General features: G+C 45.5%; 1 protein-coding gene across 7 annotated transcripts in view; it reads right to left on the reverse strand.

The window, feature by feature from the left end:
- The window catches only part of TSNAX (translin associated factor X), a 937,068-nt gene that overhangs the window by 284,720 nt on the left and 636,736 nt on the right, over positions 1–15,612 (reverse strand). The gene's annotated exons all lie outside the window — the stretch shown is intronic.

The raw sequence follows: 15,612 nt of genomic DNA on the forward strand, positions 1-15,612 counted from the left end.
TTTTCTCGCAATGAGACATGGATTTTAACCAGATAGAGTCTGTAGGGGATTGTCTATTGCACCAATGGATGGCAACTTCCCTCTTGGCGAGCAGTAATGCTACAGAAATGAACCTATGTGCCGATTTAGGAATGTCACATGTGTATTCCAGTAGGACCATCACGGGGTCTGGGTGAATTGTGAGACCCGTCATTCTAGTGAGGAGGGAAAAAGATGGTATTCCAAAACTGGCCAACAAGCGGGCAGGTCCAGTTGAGGTGCCCAAATTCATTGTTGGGAGCCTGACATTTAGGGCAGTGGGAAGAGTGTGTAGGGTTCGAATCTTTGATGTCCATGGGGGAGATGTATGCTCGATGTAGAAACTTAAAATGCAGGAGTTTATGTCTAAGATCAACTGACACTAGTTTGGTTTGGGAAAACAGTAGGACCAAACTTTATCAGAAATTGAATAGCATAGATCTATGCTCCAGGCTTGTCTTACAAGCTTAGCAGGATAAGGTTTCAGGTCCAGCCAGGCCTGGTACAGTCTGGAGGCCAAATAGGTACGTTAGAAGACACACAAGATCCGGGATGCTGGAAAAAGAACCTAGCTCTGGGTGAAAGACTTCCGCTCAATTAGAGTGGGAGAGTCTACAGGCAGAAAATAAGTATTTCTTTCTTGAGTCCCCTAACTCACCAGGGTTTCCCCTTGGTGAAATGCTTCATCATAGGGGCCATCTCAATCCGCTGCGGATTGAGGCTTGCTGCGACTTGTGGAGTTATGTAGGAGCACTTTAGTGAGAAAAATGTGTAGTGTGGAGATGTGGAGTGGGAGAAGTGAAGAAAAAATACCTAACTAGTGGGCGAAGTACCTTTATTCTAGCTCCTAGTTGGTATATCTAAAAACAGGGGTGAATACTGGAAGAAAAACTTAACCAGAATGAATTAGGAGTCCCGAGTATGTAAACATGTTTCGAGCCTCACCAAAGCTCTTCTTCAGGACTACACAGGGACCAGCCCTGTGTGTACCACTCCAAAGGTGACCTATAAATAAGGTGAAAGGAAAAATAAAGAAAGCACTGCACCTAATATGCGTGCTTTAAAAATAACATATTAATGACATACATATGATTAACTCAGTGGTAACGTAGGATAAAAAGAAAACGTTGTTAAGGTAACAAAAGCCTACCAGTGTAAGCTGGCAGGCATGGTCAGTATAAACACCAGTTTCCAGCGTATAAATGCTCCTCTATAGTGTGTGAATTTTAGCAGATACGCAGTGTTCCGTCGTGCTATGCAAGAGGAAAAAAACATATGGCTTATTTCTCAGGAGGAGATAGTGCTCCACTCTCTGGGGCTGTATATTAGATATGGGAACCACACATGTGATATGGGGAGGGGATTTTAATATAGCATTGCACCCAGCAGCGGACCGCTCAACCCTCTGCCTCACCATTACACCAGGGGGCGTGATATGCTGTTGGGGATCCTGGAGGAGCACGGGCTAGTAGATGCCTGGAGGTATACACATCCTGACACGAGGGAGGGCACATATTACACCTCTGGTCACGCCAAGTGGTCTCGGCTCGACTACTGGCTGTGCTCCCAGGGTGTGGCACCTTGGATCCAATCTGTAATTCATCTTGCCCGCACATTCTCTGACCATGCCCCCGTGTGCCTTGAGATGGTCCCCCCAAGTGTAGTAGCCACCCCCCGCTTCTGGTCTCTCTGCCCGGAGACCCTTTTAGATACAGTCTTCCAAACCGAACTTGGGGAAGAAATTAAAGATTTTTTTGACAGGAACAAGGGCTCTGTAGACCTTCTATCCACACTTTGGGAGGCTTTTAAAATTACCGTCTAGGGCATAGGCATATCCAAAAGCAGAGGTGTCCTCCGTGACATTAGACGTATCTTGCAACGCCTTGAGATCGAGATACGGCAGTTAGAGGCTGACATGTGGAGGACAGCATCTGGCAATAGCAGAGCACTGCTTCGAGAAAAAATGACTGACTAGGTTACCACTGCTGACAGAGAAGTGAAATTCCGGGGCAAATACTTCACGGCTCGTGGTTACGGGGAGGGGAGAGATCAGGCCGGGCTCTAGCTACAGAGATTAAACAGCCTCGCTTCTCCAGCTTTGTGCTAGAGGTGGCGGATGAGGACGGCGTATGACATAAGGATAGTCAAGACATATTGCACACTTTCATGTCATTCTACAAGAATTTATATAAAACGCACCGCACTTCCCCACCAGACTTCACACCCTCATTCGGTGACATTAATCTGGGATGGTTGGGGGACTCACAACGTGAGTTTCTGGCCGCGCCTTTCGAGGACTGTTGAAAGAAGTCTTCCTTGAAGCCCAAGAGACCCAAATCCTTCCGCCTTCAATGAGGGAAGCACTAATCACCTCATTATTAAAACCAGGTAAACCCCCTGACCGATGCGAGTCCTACAGACCCTTGTCTTTGCTGAATACTGATACAAAAATTCTTGCTAAGCTCTTAGCAAACCGACTGTCTTCTGCTAGACAAATTGGTCCTTTCCGACCAGTCAGGTTTCATACCAGGCAGGGCGACGTCACATAATCTCCGTACCCTTTTCTCCATCCTGCAGATAGTTGATCCCAAGCTGGTGCTGGCGGCAGTCTTCTTGGACGCCTCCAAGGCTTTTGATACCGTTGAATGGGATTATTTGTTTGCTGTACCTCAATGTATGGGTTTACCCGTCTGCTTCCTCTCCTGGATTCGCTTGCTGTACACATAACCCACAGCGAGAGTACTGATAAACGGGCAAGCTTCGCCGTCCTTTTCACTATCCCGCGGCACCCGCCAGGGTTGTCCCCTCTCCCCCCTCCTATTTGCCCTCATTATGGAGCCACTGGCGGTGAGGATTAGACATCACTATCATCATGTTGGTCTTCGTTGCCTGTTACGCCCTATCCTCATATCCCTATATGCGGATGACGTCACTCTATATAAAAGACTCCCATCAAAATTTGAATCCAATTATGCGTGAATTTGTAAGCTTTGGTGGCCTCTCAGGCATTAACATAAATTGGTCCAAATCGCAAATATTTCCCTTGACGAGTGCTGCTGTCCCCTTTGAGATGGACTATCCAATAGTGTGGTGCGAGGAAAAGGTCAAATATCTTGGGATTAAGGTCACGACGAATCGCGAGGAACTCATGCGCCTCAACTATGGATGCCCCATGACACAGTGCTAGTTGCATTACCCGCTGGATAGTGTTACCCCTTACTATGGCAGGTCGCATTTCCCTTATTAAAATGGTCATATTACCAAAATTCCTTTACCTATTCCTTAATATCCCTTATAACCCCAGGCGCCACTTCTTCTGTTCCCTTCGGTGGGAACTGACTAGACTGGTGTGGGGGGGGGGGGGTGCAAAAACCCCAGTATTTGAATGGGACACGCTTGCACGACCGTATGAGCAGGGAGGCTTGGACATCCCAAACTTTGAGTTGTATTACATCAGTGCTCAGGCGCACTTTGCTCACTATTGGTTCCATCACCCCCGTTATACCCCTCGTGTGGCGGCTGAGCATTGGTTATCGGATCCTATCCCATTGGATGGTGTCATTATCTAGAGCCGTACCTCATAAGAAAGAGCCAACCTCAATTGATTGCACAAACGCAGCCTGGGCTCGTATTCTAGTGCATATGTCCGCACCCTACCTATATTCCTCTCTCCTTCCTCCGACCTACCACCCCGATGTGGCGTTGCTGCAAGAAGGTATTTTTAGAAACATGGTTCGGACGCGGAACATTTGCACCTGGGGTGACCTCTTTGATAAAGGTAAATTTCGCACTCTCCAGCAGTTATGTCATGACTGTACTCCCTCTACCATGGACACATTTTTGTATTCCCGTCTGAGACATGGGGTGCGAGCGTGCCACGCTATGTTCCCCTCTGAGCCCCCCATCCTGCCGCCTCTGCATCGTGTGCTTCAGGCGGATAACGCTAGTCATCTGGTGTCCGTCCTTTACCATTCCCTTTATGTCGATCATGATTATTTAATCACAAGGTAGAAGGTGCACTACACTGTTCTAATTTAACTTAAATCCATAAGGTTTAAACAGGTGGGGTGCTCTCCCAGATGGGGTCACCGTCCGATGACGCTGCAAATTACAATAAGCATAGACGTTTAATGTTTTGGTACGTGGTTTGGTGGTTGTAGATGTATGCTTCCTCGAATTCTTTCATGTAAAGGCAATTGCCCATTGACATGCCGGACAGCTGTAAAAACCAGGAATCTCCATGTTTAAAATAACTGTGATATAGTGTGTATATCATGAGCTCCGTGAGGAACCCTTGCATTAGAGGGTCAATGTCACTGTTCAATAAAGCTTTTTCAACAGCTTCTATACCGCCGGCATGCGGGATGGAAGTGTACAAAGAGCTGACATCAGCTGTACAAAATATCAAGGATTCACTTTTACAGAGGATGAATCCAGGGCAATTGCGCAGCACCAACGTATGCAAACCTTTACATGAAGGAATTCGAGGAAGCATACATCTACAACCACCAAACCACGTACCAAAACATTAAAATGTATATAAGGTACATAGATGACCTATTTCTGATCTGGAACAACAGCAGGTCCTCTTTAGAGGAAGCACTAAACCTTCTGAATACCCGAGATGACCGCATTCAACTCACCTGGATAATTGATGAAACATCTATCAATTTCCTCGATGTCAACATCACCAAAACTGAGGATGGTTTTCGTACTGACCTTCACTGAAAGCCCACAGATCGCAATAATACGTTGCATTACACGAGCTTCCACCAAGGAGCACTAAAGAAACATTTGCCATACTCACAAATGCTACGTGTTAAACGCATCGTATCAGATCCACACACAGCAAAACTACGTCTTAAGGAAATGAGTAAACGGTTCACCGTAAGAGGTTACCCAGAAGCACTCCTTACTGAAACCATGAACCGCGTGGAATCCACTGCGAGAGCAGAGACCTTAAAGCCCACCATTAAACCTCTGGAAAATAAGATGGTGCTAGTATCAAAATTCTCCACTTCAAGCACGATGTATAAAAAAATCATACTAAAACACTGGTCAATCCTACAAGTCGAATCTGACTTTAATGAGATCTTCAAAGCTCCTCCAATCTTTGCTTATACGCGAGACAAAAACCTTAAAGAAATATTGACCAAACCTTGTGCTACTACTACAACTCAAAAAGGAACTCGCCCTTGCTTAAACTGCAACAACTGCAATTGCATTATTAAAGGTAATTCCATTACGCACCCCATGAGAGGCAACACTATTAAACTTCAAGTAGATGCAACCTGTGACTCCACCAACCTCATTTACCTTTTGAAATGCCCATGCGGCAAAATATACGTGGGGAAAACTGAACGCAAAATCAAAGTGCGTATTAACGAACATAAATCGAACATCCGGACTAGAAATGATAAGTCCAGCGTAGTCGCTCATTTCATTTAACAAAAGCACAACGTGGCCCAACTCAAGTTCCTTGTATTGGAAACTATCCACAAGGTGGAAGGTAGAGACAATTGTAAATTTCTCCTACAGAGAGAAATGTCATGGATTTATCGATTACAGTCAATGAAGCCACATGGTCTTAATGACCGGACTGAATTCAGTTGATGACAATACAAGGCAAGAGGTAATCCAGTTTACAGCCTTTCGTACAATCAGTCCGGAGGAGACTAAACGAGCTATCTTGGCAACAAAATCGGGATCTCCATTTGACCCGTGCCCTATGGGACTCCTGCATCTCATTGCAGAAATTGTCAACCCAGAAATAAATGACATCGTCAATAATTCACTGTCCATGGCTAACGTCCCCTCAGAGTGGAAATTGGCAGCAGTGAAACCTTTGCAAAAAAAACAGCTCCCTGACCCCACTATACTATCAAATCTACGTCCCATTTCACTACTCCCGGCACTGTGTAAAATCACAGAGTCGATAGTAAATAAACAGCTTACGCGCTTTCTGGAAGATAGTGAAGCATGGCACCCCAACCAAGCAGGTTTCAGGACTCAACATTCCACGGAATCGGCTCTCCTGTTCACCACTGAAACTATCCGCTCAGCCCTAGACCAAGGTAAGAAGGCCGTCCTGATATTATTAGATCTGTCGGCGGCCTTCGACACGGTCTCACCTGTTATCTTAATAGACTGGCTAATAACATCTGGCATCACAGGCACAGCCCTGGAGTGGATAAAGAACTTTCTAAGTGACAGGAGACAAGTGGTGACCTTGGGGGATTTCCGTTCCACCGAGAAATCACTGTCGACGGGAGTACCGCAAGGTTCCAGCTTGAGTCCGACATTTTTTAATGTCTACACCGCACCCCTGATAAAGTTGATATCGTCATTTGGCATAGATGTAATAGCATATGCCGACGATACACAACTTATCCTGGTAATGGATAAAGATAACCAGGTCTGGGAGGAAAAACTCTAATGTTGCCTAACGGCCACGTTTGATTGGATGCGGAGAAACCATCTAAAATGCAACACAGGCAAAACTGAGATCATGCCTATAGGTCCAAAAAACGATTTCATTCCTAGACTATGGTGGCCAGAGAAGGCAGAAATACCGCCTCACACCACCTCCTCGGCCCGTAACCTTGGGGTACACTTTGACGCCGACTTATCCTTTAAACACCAGGCGTCAAAAGTGGCAGGCACCTGTTTTGGGGTGATTAAGGGGCCCAGGAAGTTCTTTGACCTGCTGCCCTTTGAAGCGAGGAAAACAGCTACGGTTGCATTAGTTACATCACGCATTGATTATTGCAACAGCCTGTATGCTGGTACCAATAAGGTGGTTACCCATAAACTCCAGATGGTACAGCATGCGGCAGCAAGGCTGGTTTTAAAATGGCCAAGAAAATCCTCCGCAACCAAAGCCCTTAATGTATTACACTGGCTGCCTATAACAAAAAGGGTCCTGTACAAAGTGCTGATAATTACCTTCCGAGCCGTCCACGACCTAGGCCCTCTATACCTAAGGAAAAAATACGTAAGATACTGTCCAACTCGAGCACTACGATCCTCAAATGCCAACCTACTGACCGTCCCAGGGTTTAGACTTAAAACCCGTGGGGGAAAATCCCTGGCGGTACTAGGTGCAAAAGCATGGAATGCCCTCCCCCCACACTTAAGGGCACTGGACAAGGAATCAGAATTCCGTAAACAATTAAAAACTTGGATTTACAACCTTCCAGACATAACTGCCAGAGCAGTAGTGTGATTCCGGTCCTGGTCACTACAAGCAGTAAGACAACTTTGACATCAGGTTGACCTCACATTGGCGCCGAGATGCTCCTTGGAGCGATTGTAGCGCGGTATAAATGGGCAATTACATTACATTACATTACAGTTGCTATCTGTAATGTAGTTTCTTGGTTATCTATATACCTATTGTTGAATTCATAATAATATGTTCCCGTATTGATGCAACAATATTGTATGTTTACACATGCTCCTTGGTCATCTCTCTATATATCAATATACAGCAGCAGTGTTATTTTGATCCAGCGTCCACATATAACATTCTCAACAGTTTAGTACATCATGTGCATTTCCTGTTTGTATTCACAGTTTTATCCTCTCACATACTAGCATACAGTAATAGTCTAGTTTTGATCCAGTGCCTATATTTATAAGTGAATGCTCGAAACATTTTCAACAGTTCATATCATTACGTGCATTTTTTAGGTTTCGCCTATTACCATTCGCTTGCGAATGGAATAGGCGAAAATTCAAGGGCTTGATCGACTAGTGAAACCACTGCAGTTTCTTTACAGTGCATGTGAGGTCACGTGACCACAAAAGCGGGTCACGTGACCACACAAGCACGAGCATCTCTCTAATCCGCCTGCCTCCCCCTCGCTCGCATTCACGCCCCCCCACCAGGCTCTCCCGCCCCCATCAGGCTTCCCTCCTAATCCGCCTGCCTCCCCTCGCGCATTCACGCCCCCCCCACCAGGCTCTCCTGCCCCCATCCGGCTTCCCTCCTAATCCGCCTCCCCTCGCTCGCATTCCCGCCCCAGGCTCTCCTGCCCCCATCCGGCTTCCCTCCGCATTTACATCTCGCGCGATGGCTGTAAAATGCTGAAGTCAGCCTTACTACAGAGCTGCGGACGCATACAATAAAAGAAATAACTAGCCGTCATTCCGAACCAGGGTCAACCTCGCTACACCTCGCCCTCTAAATAACTTACTATAGCTGTCCCTCTCGCCTATATAGAACCACTAGCCGTTAGGACAAGAGAGATCATCACAACACAAAACCATCACCCACCAGGCTCTCCCGCCCCCATCCGGCCATTTGCCACACTCCTTGCCTCGGTCTTGTTACCAGGAGCTTTCCCTCCCCTATCAGACTTTACCACTTCCATAGCAACGCCGACAGCGGTGATGCCTACCTCGCCTCTCCTGACCTCATTGTTAACATCGCCTGTGCTATCCGGGGCTCATGCAAGCCGAGAACCAAATACAATGAGCCAGAGCAAAGGTGTTCTCAGCCTGTGAAACAAGCACCGCCGTCCGTGGGATCAGTCCCACGAGTGCTTCATTAGCCGCTGTCTCCATGACGGAGGTAAGTAAATGCAGTCAGCCAGTGCACCGCTCTGTGTGCTCCAGACACCGGCCGGTGCGTTGTTGTGGATTTCTGATCTATTTGTTATCATCGCAATGAATAGTGGTCTGTGAGTATCGCCCTGGTGGCAGGCTCTCTTGTCTCGGAGGTTGCCACATGCCTTCATCTTGTTCCCAGTGACAGAAATGTGGGGGCTTATCACAGCAAGGTGACCCGCGGGAACAACAGGAGCCCATCGCTGAACGGGGAAACGTTTGTGACATATCTGGCTAATTGCGCGGCTTCTTTGAGAGATTTAAAGAAGCCGAATAATCCAAAACCTTCAAAAATGAAATGCCTCCTAGCAGAGCCCGTCTCTGTTCATCCGAGTGCTATTCTTTGTATAGGCTGCACTGGCAGCTCCATGCAGAGACTGCACCAGTCGGCTTATTGTATTGCTTGTTTTAAGTATATGGTGTGACACTGATGAACAAGGAAAAGGTGGAAGAGGCACATTCTGCAGTCCGGCACCTTATACTATATGCATATGCACCGCTGCAAACGTCTCAGCTACTTACAACCCCTCCCCCCTCCAAACAAACATTTTCACTTTTGTTTTTATGCTCCATCCTGCACCGCATACCTGACCTCACCAACCACATGCTGCAATAAAGCTAACAGGGTGCAATGAGTGCACAAGAAAACAGGGTGAGTCATAGCCGACTCGTTTGGAGCGTTATTTTAAGAATATTAACGTTCTCGCCCCCCGGAAAATTCCTCCCTTGTCTAACTACAGCCAAGTACGAACCGAACATTTCACAACATTGCATTCTTTTCCACAAAATCAATGTTTCCCTCTTTTGCAACAAGCACAGGGCCTTTAGAACTGCCACAGCCACGGTTATTTACTAAGAAAGCGCTGTAAAAAGAAAGGTTCAACACTGCGCATTGCCCTTTGGCCCTCATTAAACGGTATTTGCGCAGCAAACACCTCAAAGCTGCCAGCTGTACCAGAGATACATGCTCGTTTCACCACATAAGTGTCCCGAAGGCCAGGGAAGGGGCCAAATTAGGATGACGGCGTACCATTACTACTCTTAAGAATAAAGTGACAACTTTAATGTCTTGGAGCCATTATTTTAAATGTGCTAAAACCGAATCAGGACGTCACAACGCCTGTTCCAACTAGTGCTACGGCAGCGTCCAATCAGGTGGCATTCTCACTTAACCACAATCAGACAACGAGTTGTTGCGTTTGCATAGCGCCTCAAACCCCTAACACAGCTCTGAAGCACTTTCAGGCGTCATCCGCAGGACGCCAATCAGTTCGTCAAGTGTCGCATATAGAGCGTGGGTTCATAGAGAGGAATGTGAGGAAGGGGTTTTGTGTTGTTGTAAGACGCCCAAAGGGGTGCCCCAAAAGTGTTGGGGCACACTTTCTGCTTCGCTTATGAGTGGAGTAGAACAAAGAGGAATTCGACATTTGCATTTTGTACGTAGTGTGCACGCCTCGTGTCCAACAGTTCAACCCGGCATGCTACAACCAGCACGGGCTAGTAAAAGAGGCCCAAGCTGCAAGCCACAGAGCAAGTAGTTCATAAGGAGGCGAACGAGCACCACGGCCCCTGGGGCGACTGCCGACAGTTGCCCTTCCATCGAGCCCCGATGTTTGCAGGCCAAGACTTTCTGTAGGTCTCATCATTGAATTCCACATCTGAAAACACTCGATTCCAAATTTTGAAACAACTGACACTGGGTCTCAAATAAGCAAATTCCTGGCACTGCATAAAAATCTGGCACTGGATCCCAAATTAGGAAATATGTGCCCCTCTGTTCCAAATTAGCAATTGTTTTGAACAGGCTCTTAAATTCACAAATTCCAGGCACTGGATGCTAAATTAGCATAAACGCTGCCCTAGGCCGCAAAATAACAAATGACGGACACTGGATTGCAAACCTGTAAACATGGATTCCAAATTATAAAACGCTGGGGACTGTACACCAATTTTAGTTAATAGAGGGGGAGGGGATGTTAGTACATTTTGCAAATTTGATAGTGAAACACATTTGGTATCTGCAAAAAAAATATAGCCACAAATATATATTTTAAAAGAAAAGAAGTTGCTCCTGTGATCTTATGAGACCTTCAAAAACATCACAACATCAGATACACTTAAAGAAAAACAGGTCATTATATGCATGCCTTTTAATTGCAAATTATAGTGCACTAAATAAATAGTATGCAAAGTACTAATCCTGGAGTAGGTTTCAAATGTACAAGACGAATTCACCACTGGTAATCAATTTTGGGGCGTTCTGTACCAGCGCAGATACTTAATTCGGCAGAAAAATACAAGTTTCCTTCATGGAAAAGAGAGAGAGCGAACGAGAGATTCTACATTTGAAGAATGTAAAATAGCAGCAAAAAAATGAAAGTTGAAAGATGTATTGGCATGTTCTGCTCAGGCGTTTCCCACTAGCCCTTTCTGTACATTAAGAACACTAAAGGCGGACTTAAGAAATTAAAACAGTGCTTTCTCCATCCACCTGGCTTACACAACACTCTTAAAAAACAAATTTTTTCTGAGATTTTAGAGCGAAAATGTCCTTTCAAAGTTGTTGGCAAACTAAGTTTTCCAAAGATCTTGTGCATCATTTGGGGGCCTCTGAAGACTTAAAAACTATTCCGGGGGGCATTCATTATAGCGTGCTTATGTTTCTGACATAACCAGAAGCAAACATGACACAAAAGGAGGATAGGTAGTGAGAAACTAAGGTGGTAGTAAGGCAGAGGAAACAGAGCCAGATACATGAGAGGGAGTCAGGAAGAGCATACATGGAGGCCTATACTGTTAAGTAGTCCCTCATACAGTTCAAGCAGGCACTGCAAGATGTTATTGACAAAGTCTCAAACCAATGGCTGAAAAAGGCTGGTCTAAACAAGCACTGGCGTTGCCAATAGGTTTCGCATTTGGAAAGTTGGAGCTATTGGTTTTGTAAATGACATTTTTTATTTATATATCGTTATTGGCATTGTCAATAACAATATATAAATATAAAATGTCATTTACAAAACCAATAGCTCCAACTTTCCAAATGCTAAACCTATTGGCAACGCCAGTGCTTGTTTTGTGTGTATGTACTCTCTTTATAGTCCTTCTTCTATCTTTAGCATACATCACCAAAGCCTATCACCTGCACGATTATTCGTATATTAGTAAGCAGTCGCTTGCCGGCGGTTTTCACCGGGGTGATACACTGATTGAAGACGATTCCTTCGAGTTAATCGAACAGTTTCCACTCGCCCGAGTAAGTGAGGCGAGAGCACCACGTTCGTTTGTTAACTGGAGTTTCGCTCCATTATTTCACTTCGTGACATTAATTGTTTTTTACAGTTTTCACAGACCGACGTAAAACATTGGTCTTTCAGGGTCCACGCCGTGAGTTTTAAAGGCGTTTCTTAACACGCAATACAGATAAGCACACCAGCTTGTTATATTTAAGTCCCCACACGGAGTGTTAATATCGCGCTATCACCGCGCTCTGCATGGCAGCTTTTTCACTCGTGAGATCACCACCTGTCTTGAGCAGATTGGCGTCACTTTGCATGTCAGCATTTTTACTCATTAAATCACTCACTGACACGAGCACCTTGTCGCTATTTAGCCACATCTACTGCGCAACACTATCTTTGCTTTATCCACTGCTTGTATACATGGATATGCCACCACCTTCATCACGTAGCATGCTTGTTGCACATCAGCATTACCACGTAGCATGTTAGTAGCATATTAGCATGCCCACTTAGGCACTTAACAGCCTCCAGTAACTAGACATATTATTTAGGGATGATACACCTATTTCTTACGTTACCCTAACAGGCTACTCAATCTTCTTCATTCTTTGTAGATACCCCTTGACAAAGGGCCCTGCCCGAAATGCATAGGGAGTGGAACTTATTTACCTGCACATACTATGCCTTTTGAAGATCGCATCACCTTGATATGATGTTAATATCAAACAACTTTCTCATGGAATAAATTGACAAAACAATGTCATGAACTTTATTGGAGTCTAAATTTATTTTAGAACTCTAAGGTGTGCCTCCAACCAGGGAAGCACTCACGTCTATGCGTGCACACAACCTTATTGATCATGATTATTTACCTTGTACTTCCCGCGTTAAGTGGGGATTGGAGCTGGGTCAAGGGCTCACAGATGAGCAATGGACATTTTTCTGTAAACAGACGGAGGGGGGTCTCCTTGTACAGCAGATTACGCATTATCCATTACCGTTATCTTCAACGCTATTATTACATCCCTGTGCGGTTATACAGATACAGGCTACGTGACTGACAGATGTGCTAGGTGCCAGGTGGGACAGGCAGATTTTCTTCACCTTGCTAGGACGTGCCCTGGGGTATATGACTACTGGCAGCTGGTATTTGATGCTCTTGATTCCATGACTACTGTACCCCTTCCTAGATCTCCACTCACTGCTCTTCTGGGCTACACTGCGCCTATCCCTACAACATACAGAGGGGTTGTTTCTTTTGGCCTGAAACAGCGTGTGGCCTGCAGGTGGGGCCGTGGCCGTGTGGCCAAATTTAAGGAATGGTTGGGTGGTATGATCCTTTGGCAAGACCAACTTAGCACATATGCTGATTTATTACCTCGCTCTTCACGACCCCGAGATATGTGGGGCCCGCTGCAGTCATACTTGCTGGAACAGCCTCTCTCTGTTGATTCCTAAGCCGGCCTTCTGGCGGGTGCTCCAGAGATAACCTCGCCACTCTTGGGATCCCTGGGGTGGGACACACAGCACTGTATGGCTACATATACCATCTTACACTAAGCAATGTGCCCTGCTTCCTCTATATTCACCACACGCCCAATATGTGTTATGCTGCTCTATTGAGGTCTCTGCATTTCGTGTATCTTAATCTTCAAATGTATTAATCCTTGCATGATGCTAATATAATTTGCTATACCTTATAATTACATAACTTGTACTCTGTTGACGGTTGTTTAATAAAGGAATTTAAAACAAAAAAAAAAAAAGGTGTGGGAAAATATCTTGGACCAACTGATTGAAAGAGCATTGTTAATCGTTCCTAGACGCCAAAACCTGCTTGCGAAGCACAGGCATTTTCTGTTGTTCAGAGTGGCAAACAGATCGATTGTGGGGTGACCCGACCAATTGGAAATGTAATACATTTACCATACTCAGCATGACACGAGTGGCGGCGTCTGGCACTTTGAGAATTTGAATTGAAGCCTTTTGGAGACTGGACATACCAAGATCTCTGGATATTTATAGAAATACTGAATTTGTAACGCCGCCTAGACTGAAACATTTGTGGGTTGGAAGTATCACCCCAAATTGAAGGTTTTCTACTGTGAGAGATATAGCCTTTAACACTATGGCTGCTAAGGCAATTCCCCTCCTGTGCTGGGAATTGCCATTTTGCTGGTGTCATGACGAGCTCAGCTCGTCATGAGCACAGCTCCAGGCTACCTCATGACGAGCTGAGCTCGTCATGAGCATGGAAGGGGTTAAAATGTCGCGGATAACCTCCCTGTGTGCGACGAAACACGTGTTGGCTGTTGGAAGCTGGTTGAGGAAAGCTTGTAAGCCTAGTCTTATGGCACAGAGTTCCAACTCATTGATGTGGATAGAGCTTTTTCTCTGCATTGACCAAAGGCCTCTGGTAAAAAGCACTTGCAGCTGGACTCCCCATCCGTCCATGGACATATCTGTGGTGAGTAATAACCTTTCCATTATTTGTAGAAAAGACATGCATTTAGGTTTTCTGGAATTCTCTACCAAATCAAAGCTTGTTTCAAGCGCCTTGTGAACGGTCCATATCTTTCGATGAGCCTTCCACCCATTTCCATTGAAAATCCAGCTCTAGCAGAACAGGTCTTATAAGAAGCCCGCAAAATGGAAAGAGACCTATTTATGATGCCATCCTACCCATCAGAAATGTGCATTGCCTCCCTTTGATTGATTGCTTTCTAGCAATAGTCTTTAACATTGTCTGTAACTTTCTCACTCTTTCAGTGTGATACAGCAGGAGGGAGCTTTTGCAAGTACTTCTTTATTTTACTTCCATTTTAATTGAACCTCATTTTTAAATATTGCTCACCTTCCCCAATATTTATTACCTTCTCCTCTCATACAGGGCTGCTCTCCAGTCCACCGCGGCTGATAGTGTGCCGTTTGAGCGGAGGGAGCAGCCAGTGAGGGTCATTTCTGGGATGTCGGCAGCTGCCATTTTGAGCAGCTGACGCTCTAGTCTTTTTTTCTCTCCTCACTCTGGGCTCCTAATCCTCTATTTATTCAAACCCAGACGTGGACGCGCTATACAGCGTGAAGGAGCTTTTGCAAGTTCATCTTTATTTTACTTATTTTTTAATTGAACCTCCTAGTTTTAAATATTGCTCACCTTCCCTAATATTTATTACCATCTCCTCTTATCCAGGGCCGCTCTCCAGACCGCCGTGGCTGCTGGTGTGCCGTTTGAGCAGAGGAAGCATTCCATGAGGGTAATTTCCTTGATGTCAGCTGCCACCATTTTTCTCGTCTTCTTTTCCTCGCTTCACTCCGGGTTTCTACTCTATTTATTCGGAGCCAGACGCGGACAAGTGCAGCAGGCACGCCAAAGACAAGCCCGTCCGCGCCTTGACGCCGCCAGGAAGGCTGCATCTTCTTCTTTTCCTTTTTTGACTGCTCATGGCTCATAATCCCTACTCAAGTGTGGAGCTCACGAAAATAGGGAAACATAATTCTAGTACCCTCTGCAAGTAGAAATGTCACCCTTCTGACAATCCTGACCACTGGCAATGTAACACCTGTAGGTTTTTTGGGGTCAATATAACTCCCCCAGTTAGGCATAGGGCCCCTGGGCCCTCAATACATGACCTTCCAAAAAGTAATGCCTTGTCAATAGTAACGCTACTACCCTGGAACAGGCTATTAACACCCCATCTCAGTTACAATGTACCTATCTTAATGCTTGTTCTATTCTCAAGCATGC

Source organism: Lissotriton vulgaris, chromosome 6 (assembly GCF_964263255.1).
Source record: "Lissotriton vulgaris chromosome 6, aLisVul1.2, whole genome shotgun sequence".
Classification (NCBI taxonomy): Eukaryota; Metazoa; Chordata; class Amphibia; order Caudata; family Salamandridae; genus Lissotriton; species Lissotriton vulgaris.